Genomic DNA, 20,853 nt, shown 5'->3' on the forward strand with positions numbered 1-20,853 from the left:
GCGCAGATGACAAGGCCGGCAATAGCAAAAAAAAAGGCCATATGGGCCCTAGTGGCACAGCGTGTGAGTGCAGTGGGGGCCGTACCCCGCACTGCCCAGCAGTGCAGAAAGCGCTGGGACGACTTGAGGCTCCGTGTCCGAAGCATCCTCTCAGCTAACCGCAACCTAGCCACGTCAACTGGGGGTGGATCCGATTCGCCCATTAAGCTGCAAGCATGGGAGGAAATATGTGCATCCACCATCGGGATGGAGAGCATCCAAGGTGTCGGAGGGATGGAGAGAGGAGCGCCGACCTCAGGAGATGCAGGTAGGTGGCCAGAGCAAGCCATGCAAAACTCAACAAAGTCCTATCATGTGAAGTACCATGTAGCCCCATAGCGCATATGCAACACATCGGCAGGTGAATGGCCACAGACACATCCAGACTCCACCCTGTACACATGCAGCATGCACACCCTAACTGCTGGCACACACATACCACCATGCTACCTCCACACAAAAGGCACAAAACCTGTATGCCCCTGCCTGAAATGTGCTGCATGTACCCACTGTATAGATGTCATCCCTCACAATGCACGGCCAATGTCCGCGGACCCATCAATAACACTTTCCCTCCTTTGCTCCACCACAGGATCTGACACAGACCTCCAGGAAGAGGACAACACTGCATCCACATCCACCAAGAGGGCCAGGCCACAGGCATCCACCTCAGCCATCCGAAAGGAAACACACCACCAGCCGCAAACCCTGCCTGGGGAAGAGGACAGGCAAATGCCAGCCCCCACAACAGCAGACACAGACCCAGCAGCAGCACCGCACATGTCACTAGTCGTGCCCACTGAAGGGAGCAAGCAGCACCCTGGGTGAAATCGCTGCCATAGCGGCAACCTCCGACAGTGAGGCAGGCAGCATCGAGCTCATCGATGAGGAAATGCCCACTGCCCAGCCACATTCCCCCTGCATATCCCTAAGCCCCCTGCAGGCGGATGCCCACAGGGGCAGTCGGAGGCCGAGGATTGGCCAGCCACCCCATCCCCCCAGCCTGAGGTGAGCAGCCCAATGGACATGCAAATGCCACTGGGCATGGCCCAGCGGAACCAGCAGACACTTGAGGATATGGTTACCCGCCAGCAGCAGCTATCCGCCCTCCTCAACGAACATGTTGCACAGTGTGGGGTGCCAAGGGATGGCATGGAGAGTTTGGCAGACCGAGTCACAGCTGCCATAGAGTCCTCCACAAAGGACATATGCACGGAACTCGCGGCTGTGCGCAATGTCCTCACAGAACTTGTCCAGACCATCAGGGACATGCGTCCAGATGTGCAGGCCGGACCGTCCTCATCAGCCAGCTCGGCACAGAGCAGCCCCATCCGCAGATCAGGCCGCAATCTACGCAGCACGGGCAGGGGTGCCCCGGGGGCAAGGGGAGGGGATTCACATTAGTGGCTTGACAGTCGAGCAGGACTACTGCACACCCTGCTGCACAGACACTACCGCACCTTCGTAGGGATTCCAGGGGGGAGGGGGTGTGTTGGGGTGTTCAGGGTGGAGGGGGGAGGGGGTGTGTTGGGGTGTTCAGGGGGGAGGGTGGAGGGGGTGTGTTGGGGTGTTCAGGGTGGAGGGGGGAGGGGGTGTGTTGGGGTGTTCAGGGGGGAGGGGGTGTGTTGGGGTGTTCAGGGGGGAGGGGGGAGGGGTGTGTTGGGGTGTTCAGGGGGGAGGGGGAGGGGGTGTGTCACGACGTTTCATTGTTTGAATACACTTTTTTCTTTCCCAAAATGAAATGTGTGGACATTTTCATTGCATATGTGTGCTTTATTGGTGTACAGTCCACAGTGTGCATGTCCCAGAGACACACAGTGCCCCAAGTGCAGTCTCCATGTGATTCACACCAGCCGTGTGTGCTAGAAGCAGTGGTCGATGATATTTTGGCGCATTGCACGCCCCTCCTGTGCGTCGCCTCCTCCATGGGGTGCTGCCCCATCTGCACCCTCCTCATCCTCATCGTCAGGTGGTTGCAGTCCTGCGTCAGGGGGCAGGGGCACATTCCGTCTGAAGCACATATTGTGTAGCATGACACATGCCATGACGATCTTTGCCACCTTCTCATGGTGGTACAGGAGTGCCCCACCAGACCTGCTGAGGCTTCGGAACCGTGCCTTCAATAGGCCGAATGTTTGCTCTATGACCACACGAGTACGTGTATGTGCACGGTTGAAGTCCTCCTCGTGCTGGTTCTGCGGGTTCCGGACTGGTGTAAGGAGCCACCTCTTCAGGGGATAGCCTGCATCACCTGTATGTAGGCGAGAATGTATGTGTCAGTCATGTCGTCTGATCAATAACATGATGTGCCACCATGGCCTGCATCCAACTGTTACTTCGGCTCACTTCTACATGCACTAATTGATTCACACAATGCAACCAGTATATGCTCATGGCTCCCATGGCCTGTTTTGCATGCCATCACCCAATGTATGCAGAGGGGTTGAGTGCATTGTGAGTGCCCATCCTCTGTCTCCGTTCTCTGTGTTGCTCACAGCCAGGTGGAGTATGCATCATCCCCCCCCCTTCAGCCAGGTGGAGTATGCATCATTCCCCCCCCCTTCAGCCAGGTGGAGTATGCATCATCCCCCCCCCCTTCAGCCAGGTGGAGTATGCATCATCCCCCCCCCTTCAGCCAGGTGGAGTATGCATCATTCCCCCCCCCCTTCAGCCAGGTGGAGTATGCATCATTCCCCCCCCTTCAGCCAGGTGGAGTATGCATCGGTACGTCATTCACCTGCCCACTTCCATGACATTGGACTCACCGAGTAGCCAGGATCTTGGGCCTGCATGTCGCTCCATGTAGCGTGGTATTGTGGAGTTCCTCAGGACCATAGAATCATGGGTTGATCCGGGGAATCGGGCACAACAATGTGTGATGATCTTGTTGGAGTCACAGACCATTTGCACGTTGATTGAGTGGAACTGTTTCCGGTTGCGGTACGGTACCTCCATGGCACGTGGAACCACCAATTCCACATGGGTGCAGTCGATGGCACCAATGCAACCGGGTATGCCGGCTAGTGCATGGAAACCCACTTTGGTGTTTGCAATGTCCTTGGCAGTCCGTGGTAATGAGATGTGGTCGTCTGTGTGCTTGAGGAGGGCATCGAGCACGATGAGTGTTCGTGAGAATAATGGTTGTGAAATGCCATGCAAGTGCCCCACTGTGTGCTGGTAGGTGCCTGTGGCCAGGAAGTGGAGTACAGACACTACCTTCAGTAGGGGTGGGATGGCGGTTGGAGTTTCTATCATGCTGACGATGTCGTTGTGTATCATGTGTACGATGGCGGTGATGGTGTCCCGGTCCATACGGTACAGGGTGTGGATCTACTCAGCAGTGAGGTTGAATGGATTGGCTCTGATGCGTGGGATTGGGGGCTGCCTGCGTGATGGCACTGGCTGTGCTGGTGGGGCTTGCTGGGCCTGCCTTGCCCTCCTTCTCCTCCTGCGTCTCCTCTGTGCAGCCTGTTGTTGTTGTTGTTGTTGTTGTTGTAGTAGCACTTGCATTGCTATCAGGTTCTCCAGCCCCAACATTGCTAGTCGTATTGGTATCATTGTGGAGTGTGACTGGGTGTGGGAAGGGGTGGGGTGTGCTCTTTTTGTACTTCCTGAGTCTGTATTGCCTTCACCTGTGCTGTTTCTGTGCACCTGTGGCAGCTGCATTCACTTTACATGGCCCTTTACGGTTGGTTCGCGATGGCGTACTTAGCACCATGGCGGTAAGGTACTTAACGGGCTGGGTGATGGCGTTAGGTGCATGTCCGCTTGGGTCAGCATTTGCGTACCTTTCCGCCATGGTGCTAAGTACGGTGTGGCCGGGCGCGTGCGCGCACCCTTAGCGCAGTTAGCGGTAGCGTTAACTACGATGCCGCTAATGGCATCGTAGTTAACGGTCACGGGTCATGATCGGACCTGGCGGAAAACGATGGCGGTAACCATTTACCGCCATCGTTTTTCACTTAGCGCCAGGGTCGTAATGAGGCCGCCTCCAACAGAGCTTAGTCACATTCAACGTCCTCATCTCTTAGGCCTGCTTCCGTTGTTGTGTGAGGGCTTGCAGGGTGGCCACCATCTGCCACATCCATATCCTCAGACGACCTGCACGCATTCTCCAGGATGGCAGCTCGCCTCCTTGCCCGCCTCAACACCACCTCAGCCCTGGCAACCATCACAGCAGCTTCCCTTGCCCGCTGCCTCTCCATCACCAGCTGCCTCCGGCAGGGATTGAACACTGATGACAATGCCTGCAGTGCCCCCCTTTGTACCTCCTGCCTCACTGCTGCCAAAAGCCTCCTCGGGGTGGTAACTTCTGCTAAATATCTGCCTCCTCACAGTCACCATTTGTTATTGCTGGTCAGAGTGCAAACTCTGGGTGTATGCCCTCTGACCTGATGCCTGGTGTTGGGGGCCTACGGTACCAGCACTGCTCTTTAGTGCCTGCTTTCCCTCCACTGCCTATGCCCGTGTGGGGCCTGGGCAGGCACAGTGACCACCTCATCTGCTTTCTCAGGTTTTTCCACCTTGGGCTGGGACGAAGGCGCAACAAGACAGGGCGGTGGTGGTGGGACTGGTGCACAGGAGGGTATGCGTGTGGTCCAGAAGGCTCCCTAGAGGATGACTGGGATATAGAGGACGAATTGGAGGAGGGGGCCATTGCTCCGCACAGCCCATAGAGTCCACGAGAGCAGTAAAGTTACCAGCTGGCCCAGGAAGCGGTACATCTCATTGTGATTCTCTTCAAGCTCCTGGCGAGAAGCTTTTACATCATCATGAATGGATGCGGTCGCCTCGTGACACCAGCCAGGAGAGGCAGCTTGATATGATTTGAACACCTGCTTGGGCATCTGTCCGCCCAATTACATGTAGCGACACGCCTCCCTGACAGCTTGACCTGTAAGAATACAACACGTACAGGCAAACATTGCAGAGGTACCAGCGCGTATGATGTTGCCCCCAGCTCAAGCATATGCCATGGTCACACGTCAACTCTGGCTTCAAATGCAGTGGGACGACAGATCAGAACACCGTCCCTGAGAGGTCAATGCATGCACCAACATGACATTTACTGACATCCATACACATGTTACTTCCAGTTGATGAGTGTGGATGGCTTCACTTGAAAATGTGCAACACATAGAGGTGTCCTGCATGCATGCCCCTCACATGGCGACAGCACTGTCATCTGGCATCCGTACTGGCAGAGCACTTGTTCCCATCAACTCACATTGCATGTGCACAAGTGCCCCAAGACACCAAGAACCAACAGTGCACATACCAACGCATGCCCAATCAACAGATGTCTGCAATCACACATGTCCAGAATTGTCCCGAGGCTGCATGCCGCTGTGGGTCACTGCAACACACATGCTCCATACAGAAGGGAGTACCTGCAATCATGTATGCCCATGCACAACACACATACACTGTAGAGCACTGTACCACATGGGCACTCACCAGCAGCATCTAGACGTCATTGCCACTCACAGTTTTGGCTATGAAGGGCCGTGTAGAACCTCTCGAGGACCCGCAGCTGGACAGATGACATCTTGGAGCAGCCCACACAGAGCACCTCAATGGTGGCACCTGCATCAAAGGCTGCTAGGACCTTGGTATGGCTCCGGGTCTTGAGGTCCTCCCAGCGCTTCCACATGGTCTTCTCGGAACGGACTACCACCCCTCTGCGCTGATGGCAGCTGTGATGTGTGCTCAGATCTGGTGATGTCCTTCAGGTTTTAGCTGTCTCGCTGGGTTGAAGAGGGCATAATAATTATCCAGGATCCAATCCACCCGGATGCCAACTACGGTGTTGGTGAAGTTGGCATCCCTCTGCCTTGCTGCCATGGGGGCACTGCTCAGTGGAGAGTGGGGTGACGCAGACATGGCAACCCCTGAGGCAGGCGTGGGTGGGCTAACTGGGTCCTGGAAATGGGATGTGGTGCTGTGGTGGTGGAGTTGAGAGGTGGGAGTCACAAGCCAGCAGATGAGGTGGTCACAGGGCCTTACAGGCCAGCCACAGGAGCACAGGCAATGGGGGGACAGCAGGCACTCCAAGGCAGTGCTGGTGGGCAGCAGGCAGCAGCAGATGGCGATGTGGGAGGAGGTACAGGGCAGGAGGAGGCAAATGTAATGGCACAGGCGCAGGAGAAGGGTCATGCCAACTATTGCATTGGAGGTAGCAGATATCAGAGTTAAGGGCCTTAGCGCGTACGTTACATGGTATGCGCTGCACACAGCATGCCTACGCAGCACACAGCAGTGACAGGGATATTTAAGAGGTGCGAAGCACATTACAATTTGTGTGCGAGAAGGGGTGACAGAGGCTTTGCTGTCACAAACCCGCATTTAGGGATTACTTCGCAAGCCGTTGCCTTCACGTTACACGTACTGCATGTTCTCTTTTGGGGCTGTCTATCGCATACGCAGTTTTCGGTTTGAAATACCTCTGCGCATCATGCACTGCTTTTTTTGCTTTTTGGGTGCCCATACAGTATCTTGTACGTATTTTCTTGTATTGGGAGGCCTTATGTGTATCATGTGCTGCATTCTTGGGTGTTGGGGTACCCTTACAGTATAGCCTACACACTTTTTTGAATTTGGGAGGCTTTGTGTGTATCGCATACTGCTTTTTGTGCTTTTGGGAGTGCCTTGGAGCCTTGCAAGAACACTCATCTATGTAGTCCATCACGTAGCCTGTTAGTTTTGTATTGGTGTGATATATTTTTGGACATGCTTTTCATTTTGCTTGCCCCATGAGTGGGAAGGCTCAAAAAGAGAAAGGGAAAGGACAGGGACGTGGTGAGAGCACATGTGCCCCAGTCCCAAGAGCAGGACATGGTGAGCCTCAGCCCTCCGGTTGACCCAGCACCTGGACGAGGACATGGTGGGGTAAGCCTAGAGGTGGCACAGCACCACCAAGGGCCACTAGGGCCAAGAGGGGACACCCTGAAAAGCAGGAAGAGGCACCAACCCATGATCAGGCGCAGGTAAGAAGAAGGGGCCGCCGAGGAATAAGTGCTTGAAATCCTCACGGCATATGTGACGGAACACCGTGTTGAGCTGTACCCCTCAGCAGGCAGCACCGGTACTCCCATCCAGCGAATGGTGATGTGGCAGAAGGTCACAGACCTCATAAACGCCTTTGGTGTGGAGAGGCGTACTGCTAAAGAGGTCCACAAGCGGATGGGTGACCACCATTTGAAGGACTAAGCATAAACTCAGTGGCATCCTGGCCTCTGCCCAGGCCACTGGAGGGGAGCCACCAGAGGAGGAGCTGACCCCATTTGAGGAGATCCCGAGTGGACTCATCAGCAGGGAGCAGGTACAAGCCGTGGGAGGCATGGACATCTATGTGAACACATTTGGTAATTGGCATTTGTGTGTATCATATGTGTAGACAATTATGCATGACATGCTCATATATGTGTTGTAGTGCAGTTGGCTGCAGTTGGTAGGCATCATTGCTACCGTGGACACTTCTGTCACATGACCTGCATTCAGGGCGATGGTAGTGTGGATTCTGTGCATGTTACATGTTGGTGTCACAGTACACCTCACTGTCTGCTGACTTTCACAGCTGTGCATTGAGCGTGAAATAACAAGACATGGAAATGAAGAACATTCTTTTGAGCTTTTCCTGAGTGACATGTTTATTCACTTGGAAGGATGTGTAGATTTGGTCTGCTAAATGATGCTTTGTGCTGGTCTTCAAAATGGAAATGTCTCATGTTCAGTTCTTATCCCGGTGGCTTAAAAGCAAACGCTTGCTAAATGAGCCATTAATCATGAATTGGCCCCACTTTAAAGGCTCTGTCAACACAGAGCATGAGCGGGACTCTGGGGGATTGAGGGCGTTAATGGCCGAAGGGTGTGTCTCAAGAGCATCTCAGAGGCTGCGTTCTCAATATGTTCTTCTTTATTTGGTGCAAAGGAATGCTTAACTTTTTACCAGCAATGTACTCAGAGTGAGTCAGCTGTCTGGGTCTGACCCTTCCTGTACCCACCCCTGTGTGCCTTAAGCTCTGCTCCACGGGAGGTCAGCCCCTCCACCTGGCCCAGTAAACGCGGCTGCTTGTATGTGTGGCAATGGCATGCAACACATATGTAATTGTACACATTCACAGTGTCTTGCATGTGTGTCGTCCATTGGGTGTGACAATCATGACTCACGCAGGATCACAGCATTGTGTGCATGATGTCATGGTCGCCCATTACCTGGCAATGGCAGCCAGTGGACATGGATGAGCAACAGTGTCTGTGCATACTTGCATGGCTTCCAGACGAGACCAGATGTGGATGGCCAATAGTTGTCTAAGTGTAGTACATGCCACATAGGACGTGTCTATGGAGCAATGGCACTGCAAGCGTTCCTTTGTCAGTTCCATGTCACAGTCTCCTCACACATGTTTGTAAGGCATGTGACTGTGGCCAGCCATGTATCTTGCGGGGGTAATGTTGAAATGGTGGTTGGGCATATCATGACTATTCATATGCCTGCATGACATTTTGGGTCATCAGATGGACAGGTCACACTCCACGTGTTACAACAAGAAAAGATCTGAGTGGAGTATGGACTCACTGATGATGTACAGACCTCCATCCTTCCACTGATGGGAAAAAGTCTCATACAGGTCAGGGTGTATGTCTGTGCTCTTGATTCTGGAAACCATGTCATGCTGCACGGCCGGACATGCCCAGCCATGACTGTGCATGTCAGTGAATGCCATTCATCTGTGACATACAGCTCACAGCGTGCCCAGTTACAATTTGTAATGTATGTGTGTTAGGCCATTTTGTGTCTGTAAGCATTGTTATGCACATATGCATGTACTGCAAGGTACTCATACCTCGAAATGTTGTTTTCTGTCTCTGTGCAAATGATAATGCAGCAGATGCAGAGGAGGAAGAGGAGGAGGTCACACGACAGACCACCAGTGGAGGCCGGGGTGTCGTGCCACATGAGAATCCACAGGTGCTGCACGCACTCCTCGGTTGGGTTTCCGACTCTTCTGACTCTTCAAACTCTTCAAGTGAAGCTTCTGATTTGAATGTGGAGGACACAGTGAGGGACATGGAGGGTGGCCTAATGGGCAGTCCATATGTGGTCATTGAGTCCGAGGAGGTGAGCCAGGAGTCACGGGTCCAGTCAGTGGTAAGCCCCACATCCACAGTGGTTACGGCTGCAAGATTGTCTTCACCCGTTTTGGGATCAGGGACTGATGTTCAACAGAGGGTTGCAGACCTGCCGCCAAGGACACGGGTCCCACTGCGACGGGCCTGGACCCCAGCACCACACCACAATCGGCACAGCACATGTGGTGGATGTATGTATGATGGAGAGGCAGAGTGGGCACAGCAGATGCTGCATGAGACCATCTGACATGGAGACATCGTGCAGGAGATGGACGGGACATCCATCGCCTGCCCAGGATGTACAGCATCTGGCCTCTCAGGACCATCAACAGTGACTGATGGACAGCCTGGCGAAGACACTGCATGGTGAGATGTTGTCCACATGGCTCGCTCAGAAACTGGGCGTAGAGGTGAACATCAAAGGCAGGTGGGCTGATATGGCATCTCTGCAGGACTCCTTGCATCGAGATGCATTGGCACAAAGAAAAGCCCTAAAGCTGGAGATGTTGGCATCTCGGGAATCCAATCACTGTGAGATGTAGAGCTTGAAGACATCACTGCATGGTGAACCTTTGGCTACAAAGTGGCTGAGGAGATAGATGCCTTGAGGCAGACGCTGTTCCAGCAATCTGATGCGTCACGAGTGAGCGCACATGCAGACTCTGTGGCCACTCAGGAAGAAGTTCATTGTGGCGTCTCCAACATTGGGATGCTAATGCATTCATCTGTATCACAGGTGGCCCTAGCCAATAAAGACCAGGCTTTGGCACTGCGTGGATAGGATGCACCATCAACCCTGCCACCACCTGAGGATCCACCACAGGATGGTAGCCCCAGTCCACCCACACCACCTCTACCACCTGTGCTCTGTTGTCCATGAGCCTATGGAGTTTTTTTGGCAGAGGATTTGGTGTTGACTCTTTTCTATTCACTCATGTGAACATGGACACACCCCTCCAAGGTGGACATTTTTTCACCCTGTACAAGATTGACACTTTTATTTCCACCCCTGTCCGGGATGGACACATTTTCACTTTTTTGTCAACCTTTAGAGATGTGCGTTGCCCTCTCGAGGTCTTTATGAGTGTGGGACTGGGGGCGCTGCGGGGGTGTCCAGCGCAACAACCTGCTCACTATACTGTGTGGTATAGTGAGCAGGGTGTTGCGGGGGAAATCCCTGCAGCACACCCGCGGAAAAAAAAAAAGAAAAGGACCCTGTAGCGCCGGTTCCCGATCACGGAAGTGAAAGGGAACTGGCGCCGCAGGGACTCAGCGTGAAGAAAAAGGTAAGTGGGGTTTGTTTATGTTGGGGGTGTGGGTGGGGGTATGTTGAGGGTGAGGTTGGGAGGGTGTCATGGGTGTGTTGTGGGTGGGGGTGTGGGTATGTACGTGTGTTCGCATGAGAAAGGTGCAAACATCTGGTGGTTTGCTCCTTTCTCATGCGAACTTGCAACCGCGGCAAAATCATCCGCGGTCGGATCACGCATACAGGCGCAGGTCACACTAAAAATTGGTGTACACGTGTGCACTCTGCATGAAATCCAATGTCCCGTGTTGCCGCAGAGATTCTGCCTCATCCAGTAACTACACTCCATGAGGGGTCCACCCAGCACCCTTTCACCTCCCTTGTCCCCATGACCTCTGCTGGACACTGTCCCTCCATTCCCCAATGCAGAGGCACACAGGGTCGGGACAAGAAATAGGCCCGGACGTCCGAAAAAAAGTGGCCCACCCCTCACCTCAAAAAAGTGGCCCACCCCTCGCCTCAAAAAAGTGGCCCACCCATCGCCTCAAAAAAGTGGCCCTCAAACCATAATCCCTGAATCGCATCAATTCACGACTTTACAGAAAATGCTATGCCAAAAGAGAGAGAGGCGGAAAGTTCACAATCATCGAAATGGTTACACACCCCAGTCATCTGTGCAGAGGGCTATCGAGGCACACAATCTCACAGACTGCGTGTGGACACTCACACAACCGAACACAAGGGCACCTGGGGCAGCAACAGACCTCGCCCCCTGTCAGCGTACCTTCACTCCCCTAGCACCGAGTCAGGGCCTTCATGTTCCCTTGCAATCTATGCAAAGCTTCCTGCATAGCCAGCCCCGCATGCGCACATTAAGGGACTTCACTGTTGACACCCTGATTGGAGAGTGCCACGTTCACGCAACTCTTCATGCAGGCCCTACTCCCTGAACTCGCATAGCTGCCAAGTTGCCCACATACATGTCTGACTCCTCGCGCCAGTCCTGTTTCTGTTCCCCACTGCATGCTGGGACTTGTAGGCTATTCCTTACAATGGGGAAAAAACAAACTACAAGTTCCAGCATGCAATTGGAAATACAGAGTAGGACTAGGCAGGGGTGCATCTACACTAACATTTTGTCGGGAGAGCTGGGGCTAACCTTTCAAACGTTGGGAGGGGCGCTAACATCACAGAATGTGTGGGGCCCGGGGGGACACTTCCTTGTGTGGGGGAAGCTAACTTCTTTACACATTCAAAAGAGACTATTCTAGTGCACTCACAACGTTACAAGCAATTAACTCTCCCCTTCATATCTGAAACCACACACACCTAATAACTGCAGTGAGAATGAGCGGTCTGAACCCCCTAATCTTCCGATCCCTCCACTGACATGCAAGTACTAACTCCCCGACCCACCCCCCCACCAATCCCGATTTCAATTGTCTACAAACGTATGTATAAGAACGCAAGTACTAACAGTGAAACGTGTTACATTAGTAATTGCCGGGCTTGTGTTAATTGTGCAGCCGAGGGCACTATTTATTTTCTGTGTCCTGTCCTGCCCTGCCATGACTCTGGGTCAGCCAGGCCACGCCAAATAGGCCATAAGAAATAGTCGGTCACATTTTGGAAATCCTCATGACTATTCCCTCTGATCACAAACACGTAATGGAGGACTACTCTGTGCGCACCAGCGTTACTTATTAACACTGCATGATTGGCGTATTGGAAATCACACCAGCCAGTAAAAAAAAAAAAAAAAAAAAAAAAAAAAACGAAATGTGTAACTTACACTTACGTCCGCCGACTGCGGGCCCAGGCGTGGGCTTCAGCAACCGGCCGCAGGTCCAGTGCCTCATCCATGATTTCGGTCCAGCAGCCACGGGCTGAATGGCCGTCGGGTCAATCAGGCTCTGTCACCTCCCCACCCGAATCTAATCCCCGGAGTTTCCCCATTGCCCTCCTCCCTCTCCAAGCCCTGGGCGCCCCCCGCCCGGCCCTGCTCGCTGTTAATTGAATCGTGTCGGCGGCCCATTGACGGCTCGGCTCCGGCTGCAGGCGATTTCAAGCCGCAGAAGTGATCACTGAGGCCGGATCTGAGGGGAAATCGATGGCAGCCACAGCCCGAGGATTAACTGCGAAACCGGGGGAGATGGGGCGGGGGGAAGCAGAGCAGAGAGGTGGGGGGAAGTGGACGGATGAAACAGACAAGGGAAGAGGGGAACTAGACAGAGAGAACGCAGCCGCTCAGCCCTCTCAGCACCAGGAAGACTTCAGGAACTCACATGACCGGCCCAGCCCCCAACAACCTGCCATTGCAAATGCAATGAATCACAACAAAAGGAGCGGCTCCTGGCCCAGGAGCCGCTCCCCTTGCCGTGACCCACTGCATTTGCAACAACTGGCGCCACACTGTCGGCGGATCGGCCCAGAGCCCAGGGCACCACCAGGCCAGTGCATTCACCAAAGAAAAGCAACACTCGCGTGTTACCTCTCTTTAATGAATGCACACGCTGTGCGCCGTGCAAGCCAGCCAGCACACCGGCCCACACACAGCAAACCGGCCCCCAGGGCCTTGGAACGTATCGGCCACGGGCCGATTGGCCGACGGGCCAGTCCAGCCCTGGAGGCACAGTGTTAGGTGGAGGGGATGAGAGAATCACATCAGAACAGCAGTGCCAGCAGGTAAGGTTGTGCACTGTCAATCATGTTAATGGCTGGTTATGTGTGCACCACAATATTGGCATGCAGTGGCACACGTAGGGTTTGCATGGGTCATGTGATTTTGAGATGGTGACTATCAGTGCAGATGGGAATGTTTCCACATATCTGTGTGTTTATGTCCCCTTGTTCATCCATGCATGTGCTTTGTATTCCTGGTTGCACTTATGTTAAGAACAACAGACTCCTCAGTCTGTACGGCACTTATCCCCCTTGAGCCATTGGCAGACTGTGACCCATTCAACGACAGCATCCTCATCCACAAATTCCACTCTCTGGGCATCCTGGACTCTGCATTCTGATAGTTCACCTCTTGCCTCGCTGACTGTTCTGAGGTCTTCTTCCTACCACCCTTCTCCTCTCCCCCCTATATCCTATGGGGTCCTGCAGGTGTACTCCCTATCCACCATGCTCTTCAACCTGTGCCTGAGCCGACTCCCCACCCTTATCCGCCCACATGATCTGTCCTGCTACAACTGCATTGATTACACACACATCCATTCACAGATCACCAAGACTTCGGCTGCTCTCCATCGAGTCCTCGCCACACCGAGATTTCTAAGCACTGCCTGGCAGCTAGCCACAACCTCATGAATACTATTGGGAGCAACATCAGGTTTTCAGTGACACTGCACTCTACCAGTAAGGCACCACCTGGCAGTGCTCCCTAGACCACACTCCCAAGGTATCCAGCTCAGTGTAGTAACTTTGATGCATCATTTAGTATGACTATACACTCTGTTACCACATGCACACTGCTCATAGATCATGTCATCTACAATTCCACATTCTTAGATGACCCTTACCTTGCCTGTCCTAACCTCACAGAGTCACGTCAATGTTGGCAATTATCCTCTCCCATCAAGACTGATATTACTCCATTCATGTGTACAGCCCTGCCTATCATCTCAGTAAGCTACAACAGATCCTGCACCACTCAGCCTGCCTCATACTTGTACTCACCCCCATGGTACACATGACTCATGCACTCCATGTGCTCCACTGGCTTCTCATTGTCCGATGCACCACCTTCATGGCAATTTGCATGAACAACTGGGCCCTCCACAAGATGTGCCTTGACTTCCTCCAACACTGGCTCACAGCTTGACAATACTACCTCACAACAGGCACTGCACTACTCCTTGTGATCTCTTCCCTCAATTGAACTTGAATTTGACATGCCTCTTTCTCTGTCAAGGTTCCCACACTCCAATACTCCCTCCCATTCAGCATCAGCCAAGTGGTGGGCCACCTTTCATTCCATGAAGCACACGGTACCTGGCTCTTTCCTTCCCCAAGCAGGACAAAGGCCACACCCCTTGCAATATCCCAGCTAAGATTGGCCTTCTGGGGGTAGGTGGGTGGGGCGGAATCTGCAGTGGGGGTGGCACAGCCTTATTTGCGTGGATATTGAGAACATGAGTCTCTTTCTGCATTGCATGCCATGGTATGTTGACCCTGCTGTTTTGGTGATGAGAAGTTTAGGAGTCCCCTTTGGCAGATGGACTTTGTTTCCCAGTCTGCCCTTCAACCTCACCCCCTATTGTCCTTCTTCATCCACAACATGTGCTATTTTTCCATCAGTGTGCCTCCCGGGCTCTCTGCCTCGCTTCCTTCTTTTCCTATCATTCTGTCTTTGTCTTCCTCTCTTCACCCCTTCTCTCAGCCCTCACCCACTCTAACAGCCTCGTCTCTTTCCTCATCTCCGAACTCCTCCTTGCTCCTCACTCGAACTCTCTCTCTTCGTTCCCCAGCTGCACATTCTTCACTCTGTCTCCTCTCTCCCTCTTGCCCTCTCTCATCTTTCACATCAGCTCCCCCACTTGTACTTCCACTCCCCAGACCTTCCACTCCTCCCTTGGTGGCCCTTTCCCTCCCCTGGATCCAAGAGGACCCCAAAGGCTCCCGGGAAACCTGACAGTGGGTGTGCCTGACTTGTATGCCTGCAATTGATGGCCCAGCTTGTTCCCGCATCCTAGGGCAGACTGACCCCTGTGTCCAGAGTGCAAAACGTGCTGTTGTGGCAATTTCTTTGCTTCACTGACAGTGATGACTCTGTCAATGAGTTTTTGTTGGATTCATTGGTGCTCACACTCTTTGATGTGGCCTTCCGGTTGTTGACACTGGGTGCACTATGACTGTTAGGTTACCTTGTTCCATACGGGACACCTGAAGGCTGTCCTGATGGTTTACTTTCATGAACTGCATGTCTTTGCAAGCTGAGAATGTGATTTCTGGTGAAATGCTGTGGATGTGAGCCAGGTGTGTACGTTGTGCAGGTAGGTTCACAGCACTCACAGGGACACAGAGTGTGGTGCCATTGGTGGCAGGGATGCTGTCACTGTGTGGGGTGTTTCTCATTGCGCTGGCCTGAGGTAAGCAAGTCAACGCTGCATGGGTGTGGGGGAGACATGGTGAGGGGAGGCTGGTGAGTCATTGTTTGAAGTTGTTGCATGGCACTCAGGGGGGCAGACCATGGTGGTGTTGTGGGTGGGTTTTATGTCACTGTGTGGGGTGTTTTTCATTGCGTTTGCTTCGGGTGAGCAGGACCGGCAGCATGGGTACGGAGGGAGACAGGGATATGGGAGGTTGGTGAGTCATTGCTTGCAGTTGTTGCATGGCACTCAGGGGGGCAGGGGGTTGTTTTGTGGGTGGGGATAGGGTCACTGTGTGCAATGTTGTTTTTCATTGTGTTGGCCTGAGATGAGCAGGTCTGGGACCATGGGTGCGGGGGGAGACAGGGATATGGAAAGCTGGTGAGTCATCGCTTGCAATTGTTGCATGGCACTCAAGGGGGCAGCCAGTGGTGGTGTTGTTGTGGGTGGGGATGCTGTCACTGTGTAAGGTGTTTTTCATTACGTTGGCCTGAGGTGAGAAGGTCTGGCTGCATGGGTGTAGGGGAGATATGGTGATGAGATGCTGGCCAGTCATTGCTTGCAGTTGTTGCATGGCACTCAGGGGGGCACAGGGTGCAGTGTCATTGGGTGCATGGATGTGTTACCTGCTCTGACCTTGTGTTATTTTTTTCTTCTGAGGCATTCTGCTAGGGGAGATGTTTGCTGCTATGCAAACACACAGGGCTGCAGGATGCCTGCACACGACACCTCTGCAGTGTAGGCTGGTTTGGACGCCTGCAGAGGGGGAGCATGAATACATGATTGGGTATAGCTGGAGCAGGCTCGCAAAGGAAAAGATGTGAGGTGAGATGGGCATCTTTGTTGAACTGAACTTGCAATTTTCTCAGTCTGTATAAATATGTGTATGTACAAAACACGGGGAAACACTTGCACACCAATGTAAAATTACAATTTAATGAAAGACAAGATATGAGTTAATTAAAAATAATAATATCAGAGTTCTAGGTGCAGGGGAGAGAGACTCAGCCTTGGTATCTATGATATATACAGAAAACAGAGAGATCCACATTATGGAAAACTGCGTCCCCTGCACTCTTTCTAAGAGGCAAAAGCCTAAAAGATATTGGCAAAGGATGAGCAGATCATCCGCCATACAGAACACGAGCTGGCTGGCTGCCCCACCCCCTTGGCCCATCCATCAACATTGCTGTTTTTATCCTGCCGCTGCACTTGCGCCAGGGCCTGCTTCCAAGACACACACAGGGAACTTGTACCTCCAGCCTCAGCACTTGATTGGTTGCTGGGGGCTGCGGACAGGGAGGGAGAGCAGTGCAAGTATGACTTGACTTTTATTTTTTTATAATGTGTACCTGATTCGGCTGCCTGCGCCTGCCAAAAGTACGCCACATAAAGTTTTTTTTTTTTATATGTGCAAATGTGACATTTGCAAACAAAATAAAAGGCTTTTTCTTTTTTAATATGCTATGTGTTCTGTGTCAGTCCTAGCCAGCTTGTTTCCCTCTCCATGCTGGGCACCAGAACCCCCCCAATCATCAGCCTCCACTCCCCTCAAGTTGGGCAGCAGGTGGGCCCCCAACACCCAGGTCTGAAAATGAGCTTAAAACATCCTGACCGTGTTCTCCTCTACAGTCCACTATGCCACCCCATCTCTCCGGTCCTACCCCACCTCCCCTTGCATTACAGGGAAGCTTAGCTTGTATGCTCAGGATCCTCCCAGTTCCTTGCACTGATTTCATTCACATTAGAGTTGTACAATTGAGCGATTGATCATTTGCATAGCAGTTGTAGAAAATAACCCCAATTGTTTGCTATACTGCTGGTATAGGTATTTCTGGAGTATACTGCAGTTTAACATTTGTGTACACATAGCAAGCTCCTCCACAAGTATGCGTGTGCTCAGTCCAAGGGCTACCCATTTATTGGAAAACGAATATTCGGCTGAGAAAATACCTGATGTGCAAACAACGCTTGGGACAAAATGGTGTCCTGTGTTTTAAACAGCTTTGGTGCTTGCTGTAAATAAGTACCAGCCCTAGTGCCTATGCACTTCAATGTTCTTTCCAATATTAAATTCTTAGCCAATTTCCAGAACCTGCAGGATAATTTACCTTTGTCTATCAATCATCAGACACATTGCTATGTTACAGAATTACCCAACCTATTCATTGTTTGTAATATGGTGGGGCATCTGTGAGCCTTCATTGATGTTAAATGTGAATTATCAGTCCAGCTACTGTATTTTCATGGTTGCTCCCCTGCATCTATATCCTGCCTCCGATCTGTACAGTATGATGAATGTATGTGCTGAGATCATTCAGGGCCTTTAAATCTTGCATATAGGACTTTCCTGGTGTTCTCGGGAGCAATATTTACATAAATATGGGGATAGTCGTAGAACCTACATTCAATATCTATCATCAAGTCCTCTGGGGAGTGTTTCATATGTAACTATCAACGATGAGCATTTGGTGGGAACTTATGCAGTGTTGTAAAAGTCAAATATGATTTAACCATACTAAAAGTATGTACTCATATTACAATCAGCAATAAAGTATGACAATACAACGAGGAAGCAATGTCCTCTCTATATATTTCAGTTTTGATCATTAGTGTATGCTAGATTCCAAATTCAATATTAAAGTTAATTAAGAATGAGAACATTTCACAAAACTCAAGTAAAAAAGCACTCTAATCTGAGCTCATTGTTAACAGAGAATCGCAGTTCATGCTTTATTTTTAATCCCTGATTGACTGCCCTCAGTTGAGGTATCCAACCTCTCTCTTTTTTCCCTCAGTAATAACTTTCTGTTTCTTACTTGTTCAGATTGCTTCAGTTTCTCAAAACGAGGTGTCTGCTTCTGAAATCAATGTTTCTATCATCCTTCTTTTTGATGGCACGCATGTGCGCAAGAAATCGGGCATAATGATGTTCCCACATTAAAAACCTGAGCAGATGCACTGCAGTAGACTACGAAGCTGGAGAAGGAGTTTCATTGGGACACCCACATATTTAACCTGGTACATTGGGATTGCAACGGGACCATTCCCTCTGAGGAACAGTTGAAGGTTTTTTTCAGGTGTCATTGCACAGTCCAGTTTAGAGGGCCTGAACAGGTTCTTTCTTGGTGAAGCCTCAAAAAGATTTTAGTTAGTGGAACAAGTCTTGGTTCTGTGCTTTCTTTCCTCAGAGGTCAATCCAGTCACCAGAAGACCCCATGACACTGAGGTCGTAGTTTTTCCAAAGTTCCCCAGCAGGAAAACCAAAGAAAGCGATAGCAAAAATGGTGTCACAGAGAAATTAGCAGAACCTGCACCTTTGGTCTCAGTGGTCTACTTCCACGGTCCCAAAGGAAGTGATCACATGATCAAAAGAAGTCCAAAAAAAGGCAGGCAAGAGAGCCATAGACATCATGGTCACAGATAGTCCTCGCCATGCTCGAGGATTGGCATTAAGAACACGACCATCAACATCAAATGTGTGGCACATGGCCACAATCCCTCCTGAAAGTTCTTTGTTGAATATCTTGTATCACCCAAGGGCCACATCCATAAGGGCGTGTCTGTGTCTGTCCGTGTCGGACGTGCCGACTGCCAGTCCTTATCCAGCCCTGGACTCGTTTCCTACACCCGTGAGTAAACTGTTACTGGTTATCCACCAATCTGAATTGCAGCCCTGCCACATACCCACTCCCCTGTATTCTCAACGTGTAACACCCTGAATAACCTTGAACACGTAACCACAAGCGGACTGTACTGACCCTGCACGCCCATCAGCACAACCACCTACGTATCGCTGAACATTGACCTTGGCATCACTGAACTTTCAAAACTTCAATGCATGAGCACAGATACCATGCATGACCCGCTCGGTCCCCCTACTGCTACTACTACATTTAGCAAAATGTTTGCCTTTCCGTTACGCATACATCTGCATTGTTATTACACCTGATTACTGGACACATCCCCACTATTTATTTTACTGTTACATGGTACTGCAGGTAATATGCCTACCAATCTCTGTAAACAACACCTTTTGGCAATCCAAATTGGCACCCCATTGTGTTATAAGGCACCTAGCTGGTCGCCGCTCATTAACGCGAGTATTAACCTGTCTGCAATTATCTGAAATATAATTGTCTTCTGTCTTTTTGCTGACGAACTGCATATAGTCACGCATACACCATTTGTTAAGCCCTGAGATACTGCTAACTATGTTAACTGCTTTGCTACTGATCGTGTTACTCTATTGCATTGGGCGCTGTATTGTATTGTAATATTTGTTGTTTGCCAGACTCTTATCGTCTAGCTCCCCATTGTGTTATAAGGCACCTAGCTGGTCACCGTTCATTAACGCAAGTGTTAACCTGTCTGCAACTATCTAAAATATAATTGTCCTGGGATACTGCTCATTATATTAACTGCATTGCTACTGATCATGTTCCCCTATTGCATAGTCTATAACTGCACACCCTGTACAGGAAATGCCTTTGTACCTTTAGGTAATGGTCTCACTAAATTGGGCTGTCCTAGGCATCACCCCATTCCTTGCCCAACGCCATTCCTACCTGCAATACCTGCCTTCCATCGCACTCTCCAGCCCTGCAGATCCTCAGCCACTGTCAAGAGCCCTAGTACTCACGAGCCAACGCCCACTCATAGCTCATCTATACCCCATGATCTCCTGATCTTTCATACAAAGGCTACTAAACCCATTCTGGGTGCTCCTCGCTTTTACATACTAAGAGCACGGACTAAGCCATGGATAATACATCCACTTGGCCTTACCTCATCAGAGCCCAAGACCACCCTAAGTATTACGTGACTCAAAGACCATTGAACTGTAGTACCTACCTCTTCCAACCCTATCCCAAATGGAATCAGACAACTGAGATTAATATCTCGGACCAAACCAGCTATCGCAGGTCTGTTAACTATTAATACTAACCAGACGCATCATCTTAAGCTGACCCTAGATCAAAATCACCCACTTCCTAATCAAAACCCCACTCAATCTGTACAACCACACAGCACCAGTAAACCATCTCTCCCAGAACTTACCAATACAATCAAATGTGCACTCATTAATGTTTGCTCATTAGGGGCACATGCAATAGAGATTCATGACCACATCATTGACCTCAAATTAGACCTCCTAGCTATAACGGAAACCTGGCTACACCAAGCCTTGGGCCCTCTCCTGCCTGTAGCATTGCCACTCGGCTTCCATATTCATATGACCGACAGAGTCAATTCTCAATGAGGTGGAGTGGCCATTATAGCAAAAGATAATCTCCTCATTAGATCCTGCCCAGTGGAACAAATAGATGGATATGAACT

The sequence above is a fragment of the Ambystoma mexicanum genome, chromosome 1q (assembly GCF_040938575.1).
Source record: "Ambystoma mexicanum isolate Mex_15411 chromosome 1q, UKY_AmexF1_1, whole genome shotgun sequence".
In the NCBI taxonomy this organism is placed as follows: Eukaryota; Metazoa; Chordata; class Amphibia; order Caudata; family Ambystomatidae; genus Ambystoma; species Ambystoma mexicanum.